Source organism: Salmo salar, unplaced genomic scaffold (genome assembly GCF_905237065.1).
Source record: "Salmo salar unplaced genomic scaffold, Ssal_v3.1, whole genome shotgun sequence".
Taxonomy (NCBI): domain Eukaryota; kingdom Metazoa; phylum Chordata; class Actinopteri; order Salmoniformes; family Salmonidae; genus Salmo; species Salmo salar.
In genome coordinates, this window is record NW_025548363.1 from 172920 (window position 1) to 187619 (window position 14700).

At 41.9% G+C, this 14700-nt stretch overlaps 1 long non-coding RNA gene across 1 annotated transcript; it reads left to right on the forward strand.

Annotated features, from left to right (window-relative positions):
* The first annotated feature begins 4566 nt into the window (after window positions 1-4566).
* On the forward strand, window positions 4567-11735 carry LOC123732943 (uncharacterized). Its single transcript, XR_006763517.1, has 3 exons — window positions 4567-4813; window positions 11467-11550; window positions 11632-11735. It is a non-coding gene; the product is annotated as an uncharacterized lncRNA (long non-coding RNA).
* Window positions 11736-14700: the final 2965 nt, after the last annotated feature.

Genomic DNA, 14700 nt, shown 5'->3' on the forward strand with positions numbered 1-14700 from the left:
AGAGTAGGTCAGGGTGTGACAGGGGGTGTTTTGTGTTTTTCTATGTTTTGTATATCTATGTTTAGGATCTAGTTTTCTATTTCTATGTTGTTTTTTGGGATGATCTCCAATTAGAGGCAGCTGGTCCTCGTTGTCTCTAATTGGAGATCATACATAACCTGTTAGGGCTAGGGGGCAGTATTGACACGGCCGGATAAAAAACGTACCCGATTTAATCTGGTTACTACTCCTGCCCAGTAACTAGAATATGAATATAATTGGCTTTGGATAGAAAACACCCTAAACTTTCTAAAACTGTTTGAATGGTGTCTATGAGTATAACAGAACTCATATGGCAGGCCAAAACCTGAGAAGATTCCATGCAGGAAGTGGCCTGTCTGACAAGTTGTGTTTCATCTTGGCTCTTTTTATTGAAGACTGAGGATTTTTGCTCTAACGTGACACTTCCTACGGCTCCCATAGGCTCTCAGAGCCCGGGAAAAGCTGAACGATATCGAGGCAGCCTCTGGCTGAAACACATTATCGCTTTTGGCAAGTGGCCGATCAGAGTACTATGGGCTTAGGCGCGTGCCCGAGTCGCCCCATGCTTTATTTTCTTTCGTCTGTTAACCTAAACGCAGATTCCTGGTCGGAATATTATCGCTTTTTTATGAGAAAAATTGCATAAAAATGGATTTTAAACAGCGGTTGACATGCTTCGAAGTACGGTAATGGAATATTTAGAATTTTTTTGTCACGAATTGCGCCATGCTCGTCACCCTTATTTACCCTTTCGGATAGTGTCTTGAACGCACGAACAAAACGCCGCTATTTGGATATAACAATGGATTATTTTGAAGCAAACCAACATTTGTTATTGAAGTAGAAGTCCTGGGAGTGCATTCTGACGAAGACAGCAAAGGTAATAACATTTTTCTTATCGTAAATCTGACTTTGGTGAGTGCTAAACTTGCTGGGTGTCTAAATAGCTAGCCCTGTGATGCCGGGCTATCTACTGAGAATATTGCAAAATGTGCTTTCACCGAAAAGCTATTTTAAAATCGGACATATCGAGTGCATAGAGGAGTTCTGTATCTATAATTCTTAAAATAATTGTTATGCTTTTTGTGAACGTTTATCGTGAGTAATTTAGTACATTCACCGGCAGTGTTCGGTGGGAATGCTAGTCACATGCTAGTCACATGCTAATGTAAAAAGCTGGTTTTTGATATAAATATGAACTTGATTGAACAAAACATGCATGTATTGTATAACATAATGTCCTAGGGTTGTCATCTGATGAAGATCATCAAAGGTTAGTGCTACATTTAGCTGTGGTTTGGGTTTATGTGACATTATATGCTAGCTTGAAAAATGGGTGTCTGATTATTTCTGGCTGGGTAGTCTGCTGACATAATCTAATGTTTTGCTTTCGTTGTAAAGTCTTTTTGAAATCGGACAGTGTGGTTAGATTAACGAGAGTCTGGTCTTTAAAATGGTGTAAAATAGTCATATGTTTGAAAAATTGAAGTTTTTGCATTTTTGAGGAATTTGAATAACGCGCCACGGGATTACACTGGCTGTTGAGTAGGTGGGACGCAAGCGTCCCACCTAGCCCATAGAGGTTAAGTAGGGTTTTTTTTCCACCTGTGTTTGTGGGTAGTTGTCTTCTGGTTAGTTTATGTACCTGACAGAACTGTGCACTTTCGTTTTGTTATTTTTTCTTTAGTGTTCTGAGTAATAAAAAAAAAAAATCATCATGAGCACTCGACACGCTGCACCTTGGTCTACTTTCTACGACAGCCGTTACAGAACTACCCACCACCAAAGGACCAAGCAGCGTGATCAGGAATGGACCTGGGAAGAAATTCTGGACGGCAAGGGATCCTGGACGTGGGAGGAGATCCAAGCTGGATGGGATCGCCTTCCATGGGAACAGGTGGAGGCAAGCACAAGGGGCAGCCCCAAAATGTTTTTTGGGGGGGCACACGGGGATATTGGCAGAGTCAGGGTGGAGACCTGAGCCAACTCCCCATGCTTACCGTGGGGGGCGAGTGATCGAGCAAGCACGGTGTTGTGCGGGGATGCGCACTGTATTGCCATTGCGCAGCTACAGCCCAGTGCGCTCGGTGCAAGCTCCCCACAGTTGCCGTGCTAGAGTTGGCATTCATCTAGGAAGTATTGTGCCTGCTCAGCGTTCCTGGTCTCCGGTGCGTCTCTTCGGCCCAGGTTATCCTGCGCCAGCTCTACGCACGGTACCCCCAGTTCGCCAGCACAAACCTGTGCGACCTGTTACAACGCCCCGCGCTTGCCGGGCTACGGGGCTTATCCAGCCAGGACGGGTTGTGCCAGCAATAAGCTCCAGACCTCCAGTGCGCCTCCATGGCCCAGTATACCCTGTGCCTGCTCTGCGCACCTGGCCTCCAGCAACGTTCCCTAGTCCAGAACTCTCAGCGACGTTTCCCAGTCCGGAGCCTCCAGCGATGTTCCCTAGTCCGGTGAGACCTATTCCAGCTCCACGAAAGAAGCCTCCAGTGATGATCTATGGTCCGAAGCCTGTAGTGATGATCCATGGCACAAAGCCTCCAGTGATGATCCATGGCCCGGAGCCTTTAGGGATAATCCATGGCCCAGAGCCTGTAGGAATAATCCATGGCCCGGAGCCTGTAGAGATTATCCATGGCACGAAGCCTCCAGTGATAATCCATGGCGCAGAGCCTGTAGTGATGATCCATGGCGCGGAGCCTGTTGTGATGATCCATGGCGCGCAGCCTGTTGTGATGATCCATGGCGCGGAGCCTGTAGTGATGATCCATGGCGCGGAGCCTGTAGTGATGATCCATGGCGCGGAGCCTGTAGTGATGATCCATGGCACGGAGCCTCCAGCGACGCTCCCCAGTCCGGAGCCTCCAGCGACGGCCTGCAGCCCGGAGCTTCCTGAGACAGCCCAGAGTCTTCAGCGACGGCCTGCAGCCCAGAACCTCCAGCCATGATCTACAGTCCGGTTCCTTTGACGACGATCCACGGTCCGGTGGTACTAAAGCAGAGGGTGGAGCGGGGTTACGCACCGGAGCCGCTTCCTCTGCTGGAGGATAAGGTTATGTGGACTGCACTAGAGCCGCCATAGACAGGAGTTACCTACCCTACCCTCTGTTTTAGTTTTTTAGTGGCATTCGGAGTCTGCACCTTTGGGGAGGGGGGGGGTTACTGTCACGTCCTGACCATAGTAAGATGTTATTTTCTATGGTAGAGTAGGTCAGACGTGACAGGGCGTGTTTTGTGTTTTTCTATGTTTTGTTTATCTATGTTTAGGATCTAGATTTCTTTTTGGGGGGGGGGGGGATGATCCCCAATTAGAGGCAGCAGGTCCTCGTTGTCTCTAATTGGAGATCATACTTAAGTAGGGTTTTTTTCCACCTGTGTTTGTGGGTAGTTGTCTTCTGTTTAGTTTATGTATCTGACAGAACTGTGCACTTTCGTTTTCTCTTTGTTATTTTTTCTTTATTGTTCTGAGTTAAAATAAATATTCATCATGAGCAATCAACACGCTGCGCTTTGGTCCCCTCTCTACGTTACAATTACACCCAGTGTAGGCTACTGGCCCACAAGGACACTTTACCCCAATATTACACCCAGTGCAGTCTACTGACACACACAACGACATTTTACTCCAATATTACACCCAGTGTAGGCTACTGACACACAACGACAATTTACTCCAATATTACACCCAGTGTAGTCTACCTGGACTCTAATGGTCGACTATCCAGAGCGTGTACCGGGAAAGGTCTAACCACAGGAACAATGGGGATCCCTAAACTAAGGGCGAACGATCTGTCGATTAAAATTCCCAGCCGCACCTGTATCGACGAGCGCCTTATGCTGGGATTGTGGGAAAACAAACAGGTGGACAACAAAGGATTCTGGATAAGAGTGGTGCAGACTCACCAGGGGTGACGCATCCCACTGGGACTGGATTCAGGAGGGACGGATAGAGGTAACCCCGGTTGCACTGGTCGAGGCGCTGGAGAGACTTCCTGTCTCTCCCAGTGGTCCATGGTCTGGACAACGCGATCCATCGTGGCACGGAGATGTTGCAGCATAGCCGAGTGTTCTCGGACGCACTCCTCGACTCCTCTGACCGGGGTATCTACTCCTGCTGACTCCATAGCGAGTGTGGAATTCTGTCACGGGTGTGCGTACTGGTGGCGAAGTCAGGTGCAGAGAGTTGTGAACAAGCGCACACTTTATTTAGGCAGGAGCAAACAAAACAGACGGACGCAACTGCGTCAAATCCTCCAGCCAAATGGCAATAAGTGCAAAGTGCGAAAACAGTACCAAAAGCAATGGTTCACCATATAAACATACGTCGTGAATTAAAGACGGAACTGGGAAATCAGCCTGGCGCGTCAGACAAACACGTAACACAATACAATTCCACACAAAGACACGGGGGTAACAAAGGAATATATATATGCAGTGTGATTGGGGAATATAAACCAGGTGTGCGGGGAACAAGACAAAACAAATAGAACAATGAAACATGGAGCGGCGATGGCTAGAAAGCCGGTGACGTCGACCGCCGAACGCCGACCGAACAAGGACGGGAGCCGACTTCGGTGGAAGTCGTGACAATATCCCTAATTCTGAACCTGTTGTGCTTTATTCTCAAGAGACCTGGAGTTGTATTTTCAACATCATAATGTACTAAACATGTTAACCTGTGAATTCTACTTTTTATAGAACTGTGAAGAGGAAAAGCCACTGAAACAAGTCAGAGATGAGTCGAAACCAGAGGAGGGATTCTCAGGAAGAAACAGGGAAACATCCCAAGGTATTGTCTCCTGTTAAAGTTCTTCATACCAGCTCCATTCATTGGCCTTACACCTCATGTCTGCTAAATGACTAAAATGTAAATATTTACCACGACATACTCCACTTTCAATAACATATGACTTGGTAACACTGTCATAAATGTTTTATTAATAAGCATTTCTAAACTATTTAAAGGTTATAAGTATAGGCTGGTTTACAGTTGGTCTATCGACATGTCTGGAGCCAGTTTTCACAGTGACATAATGAACATTATATTGTCATATGACATTAAACTTGTCCTTGCCGTTATGAAAAAATATAAAACACAAAAACTGCTGTATTTTAAAAATGAATTTAGACTGAACAAAAATATAAAAGCAAAATGTAGTGTGCTGGGGACAATAAAAGGCCACTCAAATGTACAGTTGTGTCAAACAACATAATCCCACAGATGTCTCAAGTTTTGAAGATGCGTGCAATTGGCACACTGACTGCAGCAATGTCCACCAGAACTGTTGCCAGAGAATTTTATGTTCATTCCTCTACCATAAGACACCTCCGACGTTGTTTCAGAGAATTTGGCAGTTCATCCAACCGGCCTCACAACCACAGACCACGTGTGGGTTTGCACAACTAAATAATTTCTCTCATCTCAGGGAAGCTCATCCACGTGCGCATCGTCCTCACCAGGGTCTTGACCTGTCTACAGTTCGCCGTCGTAATAGACTTCAGTGGGCAAATGCTCACCTTCAATGGCCACAGGCATGCTGGAGAAGTGTGCTCTTCACGGATGAATCCCGGTTTCAACTGTGCCGGGCAGATGGCAGACAGTGTGTAGGTTTTGTGTGCGAGAACGGCTTGCTGATGTAAAAGTCGTGAACAAAATCTGCATGGTGGCAGTGGGGTTATGGTATGGGCAGGCATTAGCTATGGACAACGATCACCACTGCATTTTATCAATGGCATTTTGAATGCACAGAGATACACTGACGAGATTCTGAGGCCCATTCTCGTGCCATTCATCCGCCACTATCACCTCATGTTTCATCATGATAATGCACAGCCCCATGTCACAAGGATCTGAACACAATTCCTGGAAGCTGAAAATGTCCCAGTTGTTCCATGGCCTGCATACTCACCAGACATGTCACCCAGTGAGCAGTTTGGGATGGTCTAGATCGATATGAACGACAGCGTGTTCTAGTTCCCACCAATATCCAGTAACTTCACACAGCCATTGAAGAGGAGTGGCACAACATTCCACAGGCCACAATCAATAGCCTGATCAACTCTATGCAAAGGAGATGTGTTGGCTGCATGAGGCAAATGGTTGTGAGACCAGATACGGACAGGTTTTCTGATTCACACCACTACCTCTTTTTTAAAGCAGTAAAATCTTTGAAATTGTTGTGAGCTGCATTTATATGTTTGTTCAGTATAACATATGTCAATCCAGCAAGCCAGGCAACTAAAAGCAACTTTCTAAACAATGTTTAAGTTCATTGTATTCATTATTACTGGAAAAGAAACTGATAACAATGTAATTATTTACAAGGTAATGATGAGCTAATTACAGAAAATAGCTTAGGCTTGGGTTGTGTGACAAAATAAAAGCAGGGCATTCCACAGGAGAAATGTATTTTGCACTGTCTATTTGCTGTAGCAGTTGGGTAACCATGACAACATACATTGCAACAGGGTCAAAGTCTAACATTTGTTATTACTCCATGACAAGGAAAACGACCGTCGCCTCACCTGTGTGTGACGTGAAGGAGGACAGTATGCTTATTAGCCTTTACACGTAAAATATACTTTTATGAATGTATCAATAGGATATAAGGAGAAAAAACAAGGACAATAATGGTCTGGGATAAGAAATGTTTTTCCATCATATCATAGGTCTATGCTTTAAACAAAGCTGGTGTTGTTGCCTACTTTTTATATTTGGCTAAAATAACTTTTTAGCTCTCGCAAGTAGACTAAGAATTTAAATGCAGCATTACATACATCAGTAAACTTCACTTTGAACATGAATTCTGAATGATCAGGTTCTCTTTTGCATTCATCATTAACTTAAACAAATGTATGTATTATATACACTACATGACCAAAAGTATGTGGACACCTGCTCATCGAACATTTCATTCCAAAATCATTGGCATTAATATGGAGTTGGTCCCCATTTTGCTGCTGTAAGAGCCTCCACTCTTCTAGGAAGGCTTTCCACTAGATGTTGGAACATTGCTGCGGGGACCTGCTGTCACGTCCTGACCAGCAGAGGGAGGTATGGTATCAGTTTTGGGTCAGGATGTGGCAGGTTTTTTGTATGTTAAGGGGTTTGTGTTGGTGATTAGACTCCCATTTGAACGCAGGTGTGTTGAGTTGCCTTTGATTGGGAGTTCTATATAGTGGTGTGTGTTTTTCTTTGGGGTTGTGGGTAGTTGTTCTTGCACTGCGTTTTTGTATGCCTGTAAGACTGTTCCTGTCGTGTGTATTGTTTTTTCCAGTGGATGCTTTACTCCTTTTTTGAATTAAAACATGAGCATCCATATTCCCGCTGCAGTTTGGTCTATTCAACACGGCACCTTTTGTGACACCTGCTTCCATTCAGCCACAAGAGAATTTGTGAGGTCGTGTCCTGATGTTGGGCGATTAGGCCTGGCTCCCGGTTCGCTTTCCAATTCATCCCAAAGGTGTTCAATGGGGTTGAGGTCATGGCTTTGTGCAGGCCAGTCAAGTTCTTCCACAAGATCTCGACAAACCATTTCTTTATGGACCTCACTTTGGCACGGAGACATTGTCATCCTGAAGCAGGAAAGGGGCCTTCCCCAAACTGTTGCCACAAAGTTGGAAGCACAGAATCGTCTAGAACGTCATTGTATGCTCTAGCGTTAAGATTTCCCACTACTGTAACTAAGGGGCCTGGCCTGAACCATGAAAACAGCCCCAGACCATTATTCCTCCTCCACCAAACTGTACAGTTGGCATGATGCATTGGGGCAGACAGCGTTCTCCTCGCATCTGCTAAACCCAGATTCGTCCGTCCGACTGCCAGATGGTGAACGTGTTTCCACTCTTCCAGAGTCCAATGGCGGCGAGCTTTACACCACTCCAGCCGATGCTTGGCATTGCGCATGGTGATCTTAGGCTTGTGTGCGGCTGTTCGGCTATGGAAACCCATTTCATGAAGCTCCCGATGAACTGTTTTTGTGCGGACGTTGCTACCAGAGGCAGTTTGGAACTCAGTAGTGAGTGGCCTACCACTTCGTGGCTGAGCTGTTGTTGCTCATAGAATTTTCCACTTCACAATAGCAGCACTTACAGTTGACCGGGGCAGCTCTAGCTGGGCAGAAATGTGACGAACTGGCTTGTTGGAAAGGTGGCATCCTATGACAATGCCACATTGAAAGTCACTGAGCTCTCCGGTAAGGCCATTCTACTGCCAATTTTTGTCTATGGAGATTGCATGGCTTTGTGCTTGATTTTATACATCTGTCAGCAACGGGTGTGGCTGAAATAGCCAAATCCACTAATTTGAAGGGGTGTCTACATACTTTTGTATATCTAGTGTATTTGTGAAGTAGGTATTAACTGATATAAATCATGATCCATTTTTAATCCATAATTGTGTGTGTGTGTGTAATATTATGTTAACTGATATAATCCATTAGTTAAACGTTAACTGCAGTTCAGTAAAACATTAACTACAGTGCAATAGTGCAACTTAATGTTAAGTGTTATCCACCCAGCTTTATATCCTATTATATCCTATTCTGTTGCTGACAGTAGCATGAAACCATGAAAACAATACCTTGCTTTTCTTCTGGCTAGTCTTTCCTTCCTAGCAACTGGATCTGCGTTAATCTTTAGTCTGTGCCGTGCAGCCCTCTCCTTATTAGACAATGGCATCTACAGTATAAATATAACGTGCCTTGAAATATCTTAAACCTCTTGGGGCTAGGTGGGACGCTAGCGTGCCACCTGTGGTGCACTCCATCAACAGCAGGTGCATTTCAAGAGCGGCAAATTTGAATCCAAATAAATGTCAAAATTCAAATTTTTCAAAAATACAACTATGTTACACCATTTGAAAGATAAACATCTCCTTAATCTAACCACGTTTTACGATTTCAAAAAGGTTTTACGGCGAAAGCATAAATTTAGAGTATGTTAGGACAGTACATTTACAAGAGTTGTGTGTAATGTTTTGTCAAGTCAAAGACAGGGTCACCAAAACCATAAAACCAGCTAAAATGATACACTAACCTTTTACAATCTCCATCAGATGACACTCCTAGGACATTATGTTAGACAATGCATGCATTTTTAGTTCTATCAAGTTCATATTTATATACAAAAACAGCGTTTTACTATGGCATTGATGTTGAGGAAATCGTTTCCCTCCAATAACCGGCAGTCAAGTCAGCGTCAGAAATTAAATAATTAAAATTAGAAAACATTGTTAAAATATTATATTGTCATTTAAAGAATTATAGATTTACATCTTTTGAACGCAATCAACTTGCCAGATTTAAAAATAACCTTACTGGGAAATCACACTTTGCAATAATCTGAGCACTGTGCCCAGAAAAATACGCGTGCGTATACAGACTAGACGTCATGTTGGGGAGATCTAAAATCGAAAATACTATGTAAATAATCCATTACCTTTGATTCTCTTCATCAGATGTCACTTCCAGGTATCACAGGTCCATAACGAATGTAGTTTTGTTCAAAAAAGCTCATCATTTATGTCCAAAAATCTCCGTCTCGTTAGCACATGATGTAAGCCAGCCGGACTTCTCGTCATGAACGAGGGGAAAAAATATATTTCCGTTCGTTCAAACATGTCAAACGTTGTATAGCATAAATCATTAGGGCCTTTTTTAACCAGAACATGAATAATATTCAAGGTGGACGAATGCATAGCCTTTTATAACGTATTGGAACGAGGGTACCCAACATGAAGTAGCGCGCCAGGTGTCTAATGGGACATCACCGTTCCATGGCTCTTGTTCGGTCAGATCTCCCTCCAGAAGACTCAAAACACTTTGTAAAGGCTGGTGACATCTAGTGGAAGCAATAGGAAGTGCCAAAATATTCCTAAACCCCTGTGTCTTTCAATGGGATAGCTTTAAAGTCAATACAACACATCAGGTATCCACTTCCTGTCAGAAAATGTCTCAGGGTTTTGCCTGCCAAATGAGTTCTGTTATACTCACAGACACCATTCAAACAGTTTTGGAAACTTTAGAGTGTTTTCTATCCATATATAATAAGTATATGCATATTCTAGTTACTGGGTAGGATTAGTAACCAGATTAAATCGGGTACATTTTTTTTTATCCAGACGTGCAAATGCTGCCCCCTAGACCCAACAGGTTAAAATGCCATGAAATTGTTTAAAATTATAATATTATTGTGCAGAGGATTTATCACAGCATTATTTTAATTGATATAAAGTTGCTGCCAAATATATTGGCATCTTTGCACTTTTCTTAAATAATTCCCTATTTCTTCTGAAATCAGTTGAAAACAACTTTTGGTATCCACTCCTTGTTTTTGGATTTTAAACATTGCTTTTTGTTGTTGTGTGACTTCTATTTTTTTTTAGCTTGTTTCTTCCCATATCAAAAGAAATTGCAAGCCTGCCTTTTCAACCTCCTGTAATATATTTCTAGAGTTAAACTATAGCCCTGTGTAAGGCTTGAGCGTTGTGGGAGAGGAATCAGACGCAGGAAGCAGCGATATAGGGTAATGGCTTTTAATGAGCCCAACGGCGAAAACACAAGCCACCCCAAATAGCAATATGAGCGCACACAAAACAAAGTGACCCAAACACAGGGGACAAACACAGTCGGCGCAAAAACATGCAAGAGCGCAAAACACCAACAGCGTGTACACAAGCAATACAATAACAATCACGCACAAAGAGCAGGTGGGCCTACTGGCTAATAGTGTTGTCGAACTGCTTTGCTTTATCTTGGCCAGGTCGCAATTGTAAATGAGAACTTGTTCTCAAATTGCCTACCAGGTTAAATAAAGGTGAAATAAATAAATAAAAAAATATAGCCCCGCTAATCAACCCAACACAGAACAGGTGCAAACAATAACGGAAAGGGGGAAAACAAAAGGGAATCAGTGGCAGCTAGTAGGCCGGTGACGACGATTGCCGAGCGCCACCCGAGCAGGAGGGGGAGCCACCTTCGGTGGGAGTCGTGACACCCTGACAATAATGTATTTTCCCTTAGTACTTCCTTACAGTACCAGCTGTTAATATTGAGGACACCTGTTGTTAGCTTTACCCTACCTACAGTACCCTCTGTTAATATTGAGACTACCTGTTGTTATCTTACCCCTACCTACAGTACCCTCTGTTAATATTGAGACTACCTGTTGTTACCTTACCCCTACCTACAGTACCCTCTTAATATTGAGGAAACTCAAATTAACTTTGAGCGCCTTAATTTACATTTTTACATTGCAAACAGTAACAATAATTTTTTTATGCCATGAAAGGTAGAGGATCTGGCCAAATTGGTTCTGGAATCCATCAGTCCAAAACAGAGGTGCTGTTCCTGTTTCTGCAGGATCCAGCTCAAATAAAACACTGATGCAGTAAAACACATTAACATATTACCAATTGTCTTATTTTAATAACTTCTGATTCAGTACATTTTCAGTGGTGGAAGAGACCCTCCAGTGTTGCTGTAGTGTGTGTTCTACTGGCTGTCATCATAGGCCTGTGGGATTCCTGTAAGTGAAAAAATGTATTAAAAATAATTGTAGTCAATGTTTTGACTGTTACACAATTTGATTGACTTTTCCCTTTTACAGATGCAGAAAGAGACCAGCTACAGACCAGTTACAACACCCTGACTGAAGAGAGAGACCAGCTACAGAATAGTCTAAATACCAGGACCACTGAGAGAGACCAGTTACAGACCAGGCTTTGGTTCTATGGTGAGTGCAGTCTTTAATTTTCTTATTTTAGAAGTATAATTTTAATTCATACTTTTAAATGCCTGCTGCTCTGTTGTGTTTATCTCAGAGAAACCCTGTCTGGATGGATGGTGGAAGTTTGAAACAGCTGTTACTTTGTCTCCTTCACGATGGACACAGGTGGGGAGGTCAGAAGGCATGCAAAACAATGGGTGCAGATGATGTTATTATAAACAACAGAGAGAACAGGTAATAGATAATACATTAGTAATACTATGTGCTACTTTTCATTAACATTATGATTATTCTCTACTTCTCTGACTAGTATTCAACATTGTAACCGATTGTATCAATAATGTTCATGTCACTGTCAAATTTATAAAATATACTTCCTGTCAGCAAAGCAAGTATTAACTTGAGATATCTCTAATTATACTACAGGTAGTAGCTGAGGTTAAAACTTGATCTAATAGTCACTTTGAAATTCGACCTAATCTGGATGAAAGTCTAGTTTTGGGCCTTGTTCATTCTGTGTGGTTACAGTGTTATATCTGTGTGGTTACAGGGTTAATTCTGTGTGGTTACAGGGTTAATTCTGTGTGGTTACAGGAGTTCATTCTGTGTGGTAACAGGGTTGAAGTAGAAACAACTCAAATGGTTCGGGTTGGGGCTATGGGCTGTTTCCGTCCAAGTACTCTCCCAACACTTATAGATCATTGTGAACTACTTGTGAATTGATCGTGTTGAGTGCTTGGTCTGTGTGGTCTGAACACGCTTCTTAAATCATAGAGTTTGCACCAGTGCCGGCAAAATAAAAATAAAAAACATTTGAGCGCCGAGGAGAATAAGGGAAGTACTAGGACCTTTTCAAACATCCTAAATTCCTTATTATTTCTGATTACCAGGCTGAGTATTATACTACTACTACTACTACTACTACTACTACTACTATTAGACTACTTCTACTACTATACACCTCTAATATTATTTTAACATACTTAAAAGTGTTTCTCTGCTGTGGAGATTTGATAGTGGCCATTTGTTTTCTTAAAATTCTATTATAGATATTTATCCATGGGTTAAGAAGAATATGTGGATTAGTACATATAAAAAGGAATCTGGGGTGGATTGTTTAACACTTTAAGCTGGCTACGTGGTGAACAGGTTCTGGAGGATTTTTTTTCTGTTGTAATAAATGACTTTTTACAGTCCCAGTAATCTCGTCCTCAATAGCTCTCTCTCCCTCTGTCGAATGGTAACAACTGGTATTCCTGGGGTTAGGTTAATATTCTCTGTTGTATTGGATGATTTTCAACTCTGATTCTCCTTGTTGTGGCCATGCATGCATGGATGAAGAATTAATGTGCATGGCGAGTGTGTTGAGATCTCTGGGCATCAGTTGATGAAGAGTTGGAAGTTTGCACCATGTGCTATTCAAAATACTGGGTGTGTGAAAAGCAGTTCACCCGTAAGTCTAATTATAATAGCTAAATGTAATTCCCTATCTTATAGGACAACTGGTTTTCCTGTGTTAGGCTGAAGCTGTTTTTGTTCCTATTTGTAACTACATTGAAAGCAGTGTTGATGTCTTTAAAGAGACCATGTCTATGTTGAGTTTGTCCACCATTCATCAAGGCCCTGAGTGGAACTGTGGTCTAGTTGGCTCTAACTCTGGTTAATAAAGTATCTTTTTACCATATTTACAATTTTTACCATTATGGTGTGCACATAACAAGTTAACAAGATACTGTTTTCATTATAAGTTTTTACAACTATCAATACATTTCAAATGCAGCAGTGTTCTATGTTTGCTTCCATTCTATTTCCATATGTACCATGTATTCATTTCTACTGATTAAATGCATCTATATACTGTGATCCGGTATCTAATTTACTTGTCTGGTATGCTAACACTAAGTGTTGTAGCATTACTAATAGTAACTCAATTAATTTCTTCTAAATGGTGTCAGTTATTAATTTTGACATAGCACAGTATTAAAAACTTATTTGGTTAACTAGATGAAAATATTCCTTATGATGAGATTGCAATATATTATACTGAGTGACCACATAGATGTGTTTGTGTCATGCATGGACATGTGACCAGAGCATGTATTCGGCGATCAGAGTAATAAGAATGCTGATCTAGGATCAGTTTGGTCTTTGACCTCTGGTATGTTAGCATATATTTTCACTTAGCTTACAGTACAAAGGAACCAATTGGATAGTCCAAAAGTACAAACTGACTAACCAGCAACACAATACTCCTGTTGGATAACATATTCACATTTAAAAATCTGCAATATTCTGTAACATGAACTTTCAGTTGACTGATTTAGTTACACATACTTCCTGATTCCAACCACCCACACGTTTTCTGGAAGAAGCCCAAATTAACCACATATTTACCTTGTATCTGAACCTTTAGTCCAGTGGTATATTAGTTATTATTAGTTCATAATTGTTTGTCCAAATAAGGTAATGTCTATACTGATATTTGACAGAATGTGGGCTTGTTTGATGCTATTCTTTGTGAAACAACATCCAGTGCACATTTGTGAATCTATGTTTTGTTTTATTTACCCTCGTCTTATTTTCAAACCAATATATCATGTTGGATTCATTCAGTTTTCCACCCTCAAAGACTATAAAATGTAAAATGTATTTTCTCAATTTCATGAAATTATCATTTTCATGCATTATCTGATTATTTTGGAATGTGTTTTGGGGACTGAGCAGAATCAGAACCACAACTGGGTCCAAAGTACATAGCTATGTCCAAATAATGAGTATGATTGATTGGGCAGACAGGCCACATACAGGACAGGACAATGGGTTTTAGAGATAAAAATGCTTTACTCCAATATTACACGCCTAGTGTAGGCTACTAACCCCACAAGGACACTTTACTCCAATATTACACCCAGTGTGAGCTACGGCCCACAGGACACTTACTCCAATATT